This window comes from Equus przewalskii, chromosome 30 (genome assembly GCF_037783145.1).
Source record: "Equus przewalskii isolate Varuska chromosome 30, EquPr2, whole genome shotgun sequence".
Lineage (NCBI taxonomy): Eukaryota > Metazoa > Chordata > Mammalia > Perissodactyla > Equidae > Equus > Equus przewalskii.
This window is the reverse complement of record NC_091860.1, coordinates 26755277-26767285: the sequence shown is the minus strand read 5'-3', so window position 1 is coordinate 26767285 and position 12009 is coordinate 26755277. Positions and strand designations below refer to the sequence as shown.

The window sequence follows — 12009 nt, the reverse complement described above, 5'->3', positions numbered from 1 at the left end:
AGCTTGCCGTCCCCCCGGGAGCTGAGATGCTTAGTCAGCACCGTGTAGAAGACAGATTACTTTTCACTCTGCTCCAGGGCAAGTATTCATTAAGCCAGAGAATGTCAGGACGGAAAGGGGGCTTAAAGACCCCTCTATCAACCTGCTCGCTTGCACGAGAGCGCACGCTTTGTCTGAGGTGTGTCAGAGTTATGGCGTGCCAGGCCGTGTTCTGGGCACTTGACACATACTGACTTTTCTAACCTTCGCAGCCACCTAGGAAGTAGGCTATTATGACTATTAATGATAATGAATGCAATTATTTTACAGTATATTATTATAATTAAATATATAAATATGTAATAAATAATTGATATACAAAGAACTGTAGTATAATTAATATAACTATAAATAAGAATCACGTAATTAATGATTAGATGAGTAGATCTTGTCATCTCCATTTTATAGATGATGGAAGGGAGACACCGACAGGTTCAGACACCTTCCCAGAGTCACACAGCCTGTTGGCGGTGAAGCCAGCATTTGGATCTGGCAGCCTAAGAGGAGAAGGAGCTTGTAACCGCTGTGCTCCCACTTTCCCTCCCTTTGTGTCTTGGCTGCACCCTGTTTCTGTGGCCGCTGTAGCCTCTGACCTCTTACCGCCCTTGTCCCGCGTCTGTCCTGCCTTGTGGGAAGGCCTGGGCATCGGGGTGGGGGTGATGAGAGAGTTTGCTCACGCTGAGATTGTAAGGGCTGGAATCTCCAGGGACTGGGGCTCCAGTGGGTTCTTGGAATGAGTGAAAGAAAAGACGCAAGGATTTTGCCAAGGTTTCCTGGGCAGTTGGGTGGATGGGGGTACCTTTCATTGAAACAGGAAGTAGAGGAGAAAGAGCAAGCCTGGAGGGACATTCTGGATGTATGGAGTTGGAGAAGCCTGTGAGACATCCACGTGGAAAGGTCCGCTGGGTCTTTGGCTCTGCAGATGAGAAGTCCAGCCAGTCGTGTTCACTGAGCACCTGCCATATCCTGGTTACTTAGGCAGGCTGTCTTGCGTAGCCCTACAGCCACCCGGGAGTGTGTGTGTCATTCCCATTTTATACCCGCAGTAACTGAGACCCACGAAGGTTTAAAGAACCTGCCTACCATCAACTCTCACCCAAGTCACTCAGTGCCTTTGGGGTCTGCCCATCCCTGCCTCCCAGCCCTGCTGCCATCAGTCATTCATGCTGAAGCCAGTGCCGACCCTCTAAAGCACAGATGGTGTCCTTCCCTTTCCTGAGACTGCTCTAGCGTATTCTCGTCCTCTCAGGATACAGTCCAAACCCCTGTACTTGGCAAGGCTTTACGACATAGCTCAGGCCAGCCTCAGAAATCTCCTCCTTCGCTGCACCCATGGCCTGGGGTAACTATGCGTGGCTCTCGGAACTCAGCGCATCTTTTCTCTGTGGCCTCGCTTAAGAAGTGCTTAAGACTTATTTCCCACCTTCTTGACTCCTGCTTGTCCTGCAGGTCTCCCTCATTGTCGTTTTTCTCTAGGAAGCCTTCTGGATCATTTTCTTCGGTTTTGCAGCATTCCTCTGCGCTCCGAGGCCACCCGGCCGTTTCTTGACGCGGTGCCTGCCACACTGTGCCCATCAGATCCCCACCACCTTGCACTGCCTGCAGGGAGTGGCACTTAACGATTGTTTTGAAGGAAAGTAGAGCCACACGAGTCCAAGCTAGGGTTTGAATTCAAGCCCGCAGACCCCCTAATTCATGAGCCCTTCCCGCTCTCCCAAGATGCTCTCCTTTTGGGATGAACACCAAGTGGGCAGATGAGACCTGGATTATTCCAGTAAGTGGGGAGGGTGCCCCTAGGAGCCAAGCTCTGAAATCACAGGGGAGGAAGTGGCGTTGGCAGGACAGGAGGAGATCTACTGGCTGGGGTGCATCGAGCTGGGGGGCCCTATGTGCAGAGGACACACGGACAGTCCAGGTTTGAAAGAGTATTGGATGCCAGGCAGAAGAAAGGTGATGCATCCCATAGACAGCAGAGAATAATGTAAGCCCTTTGATCAGGGAGAAGACATCACAAACGATGCTTTCAGGGGGATTAATTTAGGGGTAGATCTTAAGGCATCCAAGAGTGACTTACGATGAGAGACTGCAGCCTTGCCTAAGAAGCCTGTGGGAATTAATGATACCTGTTGACAGCTTGCTTCCTTTGTACAAGGACGGAGCAGATGGCCCAGCTCCATCTCTCTCTTGGGCACCTGAATTACCGCCTCACGCCTTCAGTTTCCTCTTCTGTAAATGGGAATGACCACAACGGTCCCCAGCTCGTAGGGTTGTTGCGAGGATCGCGTGAGAGAATAGATGTAGAGTATGCAGCTCGGTTCCTGGCCGGCCCACAAAAAGCTCTGTAGCCACAATTATTCTCACACGAGGAGGAGGAAGACAGGATGCTCAGATGGCCAGGCCCCCTCCGGCTCGCAGTTCCTGGCACAAGCCTATTGCAAACTCAGGCCAGAGGCACGAAAGGCAAGAAGCCCTGGGAGAGGGAAAGTGAAACTATGGCCTGGTGAGTGAAAGGCAGCGAAAGCCAGAAGTGAAATAAGCGACAAGAGGATGGAACATCAACAGCTGAAATGCTAACCCTTTGCGGTCTCCGCTCTCCCGGGTGTGAGCAGGATGTGTGAGGAAACTGCCCTTTTATTTTAAAAAGGGTTTTGGTGCTTTCTTTTTTTTTGAAGTTGTTTGTTTTGCTTTCCACTTAAAATAAGGAGTTTTCTCTTTACAAAGATCCTTTTATTCTAAATCAGGCTCTGAACAGAGGTGTCACTACCACAGGGGCCGGAAACACATACCACACCGGTGCTCAGCTGAGTTGGAAGGCCCGGCCGGGTTTCATCAGCGGGGAAGCCGCGACAGCCCTGGCCACAGCTGGGAAGGATGTCAGAGGCGCAGCCTCACGTAAAGTCATACCCCCCAAAACTCCCGGGAAACCCACAGAGCTCCGAGACAGGAAGAAGCTGACGTCAACTATGTTTCGGGGACTTCAAGCCAAACTCTTGGAAATGATTTAAATGATTTCTCCCTTTTACTTGGTATCATAATAAACGGATCTTTTGCTCAGGAGATGTGCCAATTTGCCCCAAGGGGCTCATATTATCAAACTATATATATATATATATATATTTGCAGAGGAACACTGTTACTTTACTTTTTAGCGCGTAAACCGGACTGATCCCTGGACGTTTAGGACAGGGGAACCGTTCCCACATAGTCGGGGATGAGGCAGTTGTTCATTACCGGGTGTAGACGGTGCTTCTAAAACACTCCAGGGCCATGGGAGCAATTGAACAGCTTGTTCTTAAAGGAATGGAAATAATCCCACCTGAAATGTTCCTGTTTTCTCTGTAAAGGAATCTCTTGAGTAAAAGAAAGCTCTGCGCATCCTCTGTCTAGATTATTCTAAGCTGAAAATCAGTGGTGTTTGATTTTAACAATGTTAGTAACTAATAATGACAAGACTGCGCTCTCAGCGCTGCTTTCTGTCCCCATTGTTAGTGTAAACGTGAGGTGGCCGTTGGCTTAAGATGCACGGGGACTGGCCGTGAGGATGAACATCTGTCTGTGTGCTCTGTCCACTCTTTCTGTACCCCTGTGTCTTTGATCTTAACCTGCACTGTAACTATCTGTGCACTGTATTTCTCTGCTGCCGGATGGTGAGTTCTTGGAGGCCAAGAACTGGGTTACCTTCGTCTCTAACTCCGATCTGACACCTGGTAGTCGTTCAACAAATATTTGCTGAATGAATGAATAAACAAATAACTGGCAGTCCTGCCACAGGCCAGATTGTCTCCTGCCACCCTATTGCTTCCCTTCTCTGCCTGTCACACCCTCCTGTCTGTCCATCTACCTTGGCGCAAGGTTCTCACTCTGAAAAGCTCCCCAGCAGAGAAAACTCCCGCCCTCCTGCCCGCGAGGCACACACCTCTCCCTGCTTTTGTTTTTATCGCTGAGAATACAGAAAGCAGCGAGACTTCAGAAGGAGGTGTCTATTTCCGTCCCAAACAGAAAAGAGTGGGTGATTCCGTGGGCAGAGATTCCTGAACACGGTGGAGTTGACTCATGCCTGGAGGCGCTCAGAATTTCCTCTGTTTTGTGGGCGGCTGGGGTAGACTTGGCCCGAGAAAAGTGCTTTCTCTGAAGCACAGTCAAATGCGAGAAAGACCCCCCCGAGCTGCGCTTTGGGGGTAGAGGAGGAGGAGAGCAGCAGAATTCAGAGAATTCAGGAATCCAAGGACTGGATGGGCCTTAACGGGTCAGTCCCTCTGCTGACACAAACACATGAATTCACACACGGCCACAGGAGCCCCGGGAAATACCCCACGGCGCGCTCACGTCAACTCTTTATAAAATGAAAATAAACTTCTTTATTAACACAGCGCATACATTTTTACCTTTCGTAGCAGTTTAAAAGAATAGTAGGGAATGCAGGCTCTGGAATGAGACTGCCCCACTCAAATCCTAGCTCCTTCCTAGCTATGTTCCATTGGGCAACTTAACAAACCTCTGTGAGCCTCGGTTTGCTGGGTGGAAAATGGGGATAATGATAAGGCCTCGCTTATTTTCAGAATTAACCGAAGTAACACTATGTTTTCACATAATACCTGAAAGACAGGCTACGAATATTAGCTCTTGTTATTATCATCGCTGTTTAAAATGTTTCTTGGAACAAGGATGGACGCAAATAAGCCTCAGACCAAGAATAGGTATTGGTGTCAGTATTCGTACGGGCCATCTGTTTTCCAGCTCACAGCTCTGTCAATCTGCTCGCCTTTCTCTCTCCCTGTAGGCAGTCGGGGCCTCCTGGGGACTAGTCTGTTTTCCGAACTCTTTAGGGTAAAGGAGACAATCGTCCCCTTAGACCTTCCTTTTTATTCTTTAGAAACATGCTGCTCTTTCTTCTTCTTTTGGGAAAAAGTACTCAACTGCCCCTCGTCTCCTGACACCAGTCGGCTTTCTCACTTCATCCAGCATGAGGGGGATGGAGAACCATGGAAAGGGGAGAAAGCAGCCCAGAAAGCATGTCTGACTAATCTGACCCACACCTTCTGCCATGGGGCAGGCCTCCCCAGAGGCGCAGACTTCTCATCAGCACCTGACTCCTTCCTTTCATCTTCATCCCAGCATGGTGACCTTCTGGTCTCCCCAGACTCATACCACCTACATTTTGGTGCCTTAGAATTTTCTGCTGCCTGAAATCGTCCTGTTCACAGGATACCTGGCACTGGGTTGAGAACTGCCCATCAAAAGCCCCATGAGTTGGGTGGGTGGGGGCATAGGGGTGCACTGTCAGGATGGAAGCCCCTGGAATCTAGCCTAGCGGTATGCAGTTAGCTGGGGCTAGGTCAAGGGCAAAACGTGGATGTAGGGAAATAAGACCTCATGTGGTACTGGTGATGCTGGTCCAATGATCCATCGTGTCAAGGAAATCTACCAGGCACCCATGACATGTGTAGACACTAAAGGATTAGACATGAGGAGGACTCAGGCGCTTTTTGTCTGAGAAGAAATATAAGTTTCTATCAGAGAATCACTAGCTGTTTGAGCCTTCTTTTGCTCAGCACACACACACAAATGCTAATGTTTATATGTACATGAACTACGGGTCATTCATTTTGTGGCCCCAGTAAACTCTTCAGTTTTCAGTTTGTCACTCATGGATCATGATCCCTGTGTACAACTTTAGCAAAATCATTAGAAAATATCATCCTCCCACCCATCCCCTGATCTTCACAAGCACACATTCAGAGCTCGTACGTCCCAGGGCCACCTTCTCCGAGAAGCCTTCCACCCTCTCCAGGAAGCACGTTACCTCCTTCCCTGTTCTGATCTCTATGGCATGCGTCAACTTTGCTATGTACTACTTTGCAATATTTGACCCTGTGTCTTTTCCGGATTGCTTTTCCCATTTTAATTGCAAGTTGTGTGTGGGTAGACGCAATGTGTATTTCTTCTCTCACATGATACCCTTGCTACTCAAAAGGGGGTCCATGCACCAACAACAAGAGCTTCGTGGAGGAGCCTGTTTGAACCAGAATCTCAACCCCCACGCCAGACACCCTAAATCAGAATCTGCTTCATAACAAGATCCCCATGTGATTTGTAAATACATTAAATTTGGGAAGTACCGTGTGCATTAGGGCACCTATTCTTAGTGAATAGAAATGAAATAATGGAGTCAAACCAACCATGGGAATCATTATTCTGTGGATTTCAATCCTAACTGCATCTTGAGTCATTTGAGGAATTTTAAAAATGTTATTGTTACGTCTGATTCTCATCCCCAGAGAGTCTGACCTAACTGATCTTAATTGGTCTTAGATGAGGCTTGGATATCAGTTGTTAAGGCACCCGAGATGCATGCTGAACGTGTCGCTGGCGCTGGGAACCACTGCTCTAAATACATTTCCAAGTGGGACTTGTGGTCTCTTATTGATGGATGCAAATCCCAGAGTAGCCTTAAAACAAGTCAAATAGCCAAACACTGTCTGAGTAATCTGAGAGTGGAAAATACCTAAAAAACTAGAGATGATTATATTGTTGCTTTCCCCTAAATGGGTGATTTATTTGAAAGCCTGGTGGGGGATTCAGTGATGGGCTGTTGACTCACTGGCAAACGCTGTTGGCTTTCCCTTGGCAGTCTTAGACAGGAACTGCTCAGCAGATGTTTCATCTCCATTGTTAAGCCATGAGCAGTTCGAGGGCAAGGACTGTAACATTTTTCATCTCGGTAGTCCTAATGCATGAATGGATGGATGGATGCGTGTCACCGAGAGCCGGCGTAAAGACGTGCAGGAATATTGATTGGGCTGGAATTTAGAGGCCTAGATTCTAGTTGGGGCTCTCCACTTTTCTTGCTTGCCTAGTGTCCTTGGTTTGTTTTTGGTACCCTCTCCTTGCCATCTTCTCACAGCTTTACCAAGCCAACTGCAGCTCCCTTACCAGGCAGCATACCTTCCTATGTCGCATTCTCTCTGTTCGCAACTATGGGTGTTAAGATATTAAGGAACGTGATCGGAGGTCTTACCTGGGGACCCTCGTTTATAGGAAAGCCATAACCCCGAGATCTGTACTCAAAATTTTGTGTGTATGTACATTTTTCAAAGGAGATAGTTAATAAGCTCATCAAATTTTCTCAGGACATATCCCTCAAAAAATGTTAAGAACCAAAAAGCTAGATGGATTCTTGCTGTCACCTTGTCCTTCCCAATGAGAAGTTCAGGCTGTGTGTATAGAAGTGATAAATGAGGTCCATCTTTATATAGTGAGATTCTCTGGGCCATTGTTTTTGCCCTCTCGATGCTACCTGGGGCAGTGGCTGACTCCACCTACGCAGAACTTCCTGAAGAAATTGTTAGAAAGGGTCACCCAAGACGAAGACAGGAGAGAAGGAAGCTCTTGAGGGTCTCCAGTCTTTCCTCGCTCATACCTGTCTAGACGAAGAACCGAATGAGAGGGGCGGGTCTCAGGGAGTTTACAGATCTCCAGTAGCTTTAGAGGACCCAAGTGGGCCACAGACTGATCCCAGGGTGGCACGCATTGTCAGCCCAGATAGAAGGAAGACTAGATTCTAAGTCCAGAGGGATCGGAGGCTCTCATTTTAGCCTCCTGCCTGGTTTGGGAACACTGCAGCATTTTTGACAAATGTTCACCTAAGCTCTGCTTAAACACTCCGGAGAAAGGGAGCCCATGACTTTGTGGAGAGGACAGGGGACGAGGAACTCTTTACTCTGAATGTCTGGCTATTGGAAGCTTGCCAAACACAAACAAACCCATGCTTCCAGTTTCAGCGGCTTCCCACCACATGGCCTCAGTCACCTCCCCACTCAGATTTTCCTTCCTCTTCTGCTTCTTGCAGCGTCCCCAAGTCTGGGGCAGGGAGCAGACAGCAGGCTGGATCATGCTTTCTCTCCTAAAGCCAAGAATCCACGCTCCTATGTGACCCCGGTGCTCTTGGGTTTGAAAAATACGAAAATCACGTATCCCTAATTTCCTTTTCTAGGAGGGGAAGTGAAAAATAGAAGATGGAAGGAGACAGAGGAGAACCAGGATGGAGAGGTTGGAATAGGCCCAGAATGCCACCCCGTCCGTCTGTCCAGCCAGCATATGCACCCCTCGATAGCATCCCCCAGAAGCGGCAAGACAGCCTGTATTTGAACATTTTCAGGGATGGAGGGCTTGTAGCTTATGAAGCAATCGATTGAATTAAGATTCTCTTTCCTTTTCTTACAGGAAATGACCTGGGGAGAAGAGGAGAGAAACAGCTTCCCACTGATGTAAGACTTCTCCTGTGAGAAACAAGGAAACCATTTGAGGGCAAAAATTCCCTAAACAAGCAAACAGCAGAAGGCCTCACCAACAGTTAGTAGCATTTTTTTGCCTTGACACTTACAAGTGCAACAATTACGGAAGCTTTGGGTCACGCTCGAGTGCAGAGGAGTACCTTTCAAGAGTTGGAAATAACCTACAACGAGATGTCAGGCTGTGGTACTTTGGCTCTCAAAGGTCTCTTACCCCAGACTCTGTTATGTATGTCTTCAGTCTGGAAACTTTTTCATTCAAAAGTACCCCAGCTTGAAAATGCCTTTTAAGCAGAGCTCATTTCATTTCCTTTTCAGAATTCTCGACATAGATCAATAGAACTGGAAGGGGGTCTCAAAACCATCTTGATCAACCTTCTCATTTTACAGAAAGAAGCTGAGGCCTGGGGAGGTACAGCAATCTGTCAAAAGTCACACCCTTCTCATGTCTTCTCTTACGAGGGGCCTTGGCCCACTTTCAACTCCCTGCAAAGTTCAATTTCCTCCTAGTTCTTCTCTCTACTGACCTCAGGTGACATTCGCCACTTCCTAAGGGAACTCTGTTTTTAAGGTTTCTGCTGATCATTTGGCAATGAGGAGAGCAGGGAAATTAACTTGAGTGGCCACCACGTTGCGGTGCAGCCTGACTTAACGGTGACTCTAGCTATGACGGGAATGACTTCAACAAGAAATTACACGGAAGTCTCCAGAAAACCCAAGGCTGTAGTCAAAGAAGTCTAAGAGTATTTCTTTTTGAGCTGAATGGGGTCAAGTGGTGGAGTGGTGGAACTCATCCACAATTCTTTCGTGGCATCTCTCACTGACCATTAGTGAGGTCAATTCTTTTTGTGGCTCAGTTTTCTCAGATCTAAAATGAAGCGTATGCACAGGTGATAGACAAGACTGCCTATTTAAGACACGCTTTTTTAAAGAAAGTAGCAACTGTTCTATGAGGTACTCCCTAAGCTTATCAAAGCGCTGTCTCTCCAAGATGTGTCTTGAAGTTGAGCAAAGTAACAGTGGGAATTACACTTTGAGATCTAGAGAAATCAAATAGTTAAATGTGAAGAGTTAAACATTTTGTGTTTTATTTTCATTATTTTGTTGAGGTCACATTGGCTTATACCACTGTGTAAATTTCAGGTGTACATTATTATATTTCAGTTTAATGTTTTGTTTGACTGACAAGTGTGAAGATGGGAAATTCCAGTGTGGGCAGTAGTCTTTACAAGAAGGGATAGTTAGACAAAAATATCATTTTAATGGGTTTCCATACTTTGTGTTTTTTTTTTTCTTTTTGGGTCTAGGAGTTGAAGATTTGATCACAGAATTCCTAGAATGAAAGAAAGATGATCAAGGCTTAGAAAAACTCTCAGAATTTCCACAATTCTGAGAAAGGTGCCTTCGATAACGTGCCGCGTTGGTCACACCAGGAGAATTCTCTTTTAAACCACATCCCAGGACCCAGTAATATAGAGACTAAAAACACCCAAGTTGACTAATTCATCCCTTGTAAGCCATCACAATTTTAAATAGTGGCTTTGGAAATTTTCAAATTGAAAATCTGCCTTATGAATCAGCTAGAAATTACATCTGTTGACAATCTGTCTGATTTCGTTAGAGACCTCTCACCCGCGAGGCTTAAAAAGACTTGTTTATTTTAAGACTGGGTTCTTGGAGGAAAAATTCTGAGATGAGATTATTTCTTACCCTGCAGTGGTTCCTAAACCATTTGTTGATCCCAGAAACTCAACTCATTTCATCCTCTGGCCACCAAGTCATCATTTGCCTCTGGACTGGACTATTTCAAGAGTCTGACAACCGGTCTCTGTGTACTGAATCTCTCTCCACTCCATGCCAGAGGCGTCTCCACAGACTCTGACCCTGTCTGCAGTGAACAGAAAGAGCGCAAGCCAGAGAGACCTGGGCTTGAACTCCAGTTTTTTCACTCCCTGTGTGACTTGTGAATTTTGGGTTCTTCTTCATCTAGTGGGTTTGTGACATCCACATTGCAAAGCAGTTGTGAAGATTAAAATAAGACATATATATGGCATATAGAAGATACTCTATAAATGGAAATTTTTATTTTCTAGTAGTCTTTTTTTTTTTTTTTTTGGCTAAGGAAGATTTTCCCTGAACTAACATCTGTTGCCAATCTTCCTCTTTTTGCTTGAGGAAGATTCGCCCTGAGCTAACACGTGTGCCAACTTCCTCTATTTTCTATGTGGGTTGTCACCACAGCATGGCCGCCAACAAGTGGTGTAGGTCTGTGCCTGGGAACTGAACCTGGGCCATGGAAGCAGAGTGCACCAAACTTAACCACTAGGCCAGGGGGCCAGCCCTCCGGTAGTCTTTTATTGTCTACCAAATGAAATTGAAAATTTTTAGCTTGCTAGCTAAGGCCTTGGGTCATTCGTTTGACTCCATCCTACCTTTCCAGTCTTCATTTCCAATATCCCCACGTCCCCATGCAGTGCCATGGGCCACAGCAGACCACTCACTCTTCCCTAATGCTCTGCTGTGTCTTTGCTCATATGGTCCTGTCTATCCAGAATCTCCAAGTATGGAAATTTGCCGGTCCCTCGGGGCTCTGTTTGCATGCTGCCTTCATGAAGCCTTCTCTGACAGCCTCGTGCTCCCATAGATCTTATCACATTCCAATTTGTATTACTGTTATTATATCTATGTCTTCCTCCCCCTTACTAAGTTATAAATCTCTTAAGGGTCAAGACTATGCCTTGTTCATTTTTGTATTTCCTACAGAGTTGAAAAGGGGAATAAGAGGTATTGGATAGATTTTTTGAGAATTAAGTGAATGAAAGAGTCCTCATAATACTTCCACTTGCCCCACTACCCTCAAGACCATTCATATCTTCAGCTAAGTCACCAATGGCTAGCAGTAATATGAGTTTCCCTGAAATGAGTTTCCCAGAGATAAGGCATGATTAATTGTAAAGCCTCTACTGTTCTGGCTCGGACTGACCTCCCACTTTGCAAAGGCCCTGCTGAGGCAGAAATCACATTATAAGCTTTCCAAAAATCATGCCCACTTTAACTCCAGAGTGAAGGAGATCCTACACGTGGGTCAGTTCACAGCCCAACACAACTTAGCCCACTTCCCCCAAGCAAGCAGAAAGCCTCCTTGTTTGCATCATCATATTTCACTTCTTAACACCTCTTTCTGTGGCCACTTAACTTTTTTATATATCTAGAAATTAAGAATATGAAATTATAGACTTTGATATCTTATCTGTCGTCCTGAGTAAGCAAGGGAAGAAGTTATTAGAAAATTCACACTCAATTAGGAAGGGTGGTTTGAGGTAGACAGCGGTGGTTTCTTATTTCTTAAAAAAAAAAATCTTTGATAAAACCCATGTGAAAGGATGAATGAATTCAAAATTTGCATATATGTGTGTGTGTGTGTGTGTATATACACACACATACATATACATGCATATATACACACAAGGACATAAGAAAGAATAGTGTTCTGAAAGTGAGTATGCTTATATTTTCTAAAATTTCTATAAAGTTGCACGTATAAAGAGCTTCCTAGGTACTATTTCCTGAGGCGGTAAAACACAAAGTACACATCCCTGAAGCTAAGCTTTTGTGAGATCTGAAATTCTCCCAATGTTTCGTATATGAGTTACTGACATCTCAGGCACATGAACCTGGT

At 46.0% G+C, this 12009-nt stretch overlaps 1 protein-coding gene and 1 long non-coding RNA gene across 3 annotated transcripts in view; one reads left to right on the top strand and one right to left on the bottom strand.

The window, feature by feature from the left end:
* LOC103548895 (uncharacterized) overlaps positions 1–11059 on the top strand; it is a 34886-nt gene extending 23827 nt beyond the window's left edge. For both annotated transcript variants that reach the window (XR_011535153.1, XR_011535154.1), the window contains exons 5-7: positions 8033–8088; positions 8263–8391; positions 9638–11059. This is a non-coding gene — a long non-coding RNA (uncharacterized lncRNA). The remainder of the gene's footprint in view (positions 1–8032; positions 8089–8262; positions 8392–9637) is intronic.
* Positions 1–12009, bottom strand: part of IL2RA (interleukin 2 receptor subunit alpha) — an 80171-nt gene that overhangs the window by 38089 nt on the left and 30073 nt on the right. The window lies entirely within an intron of this gene.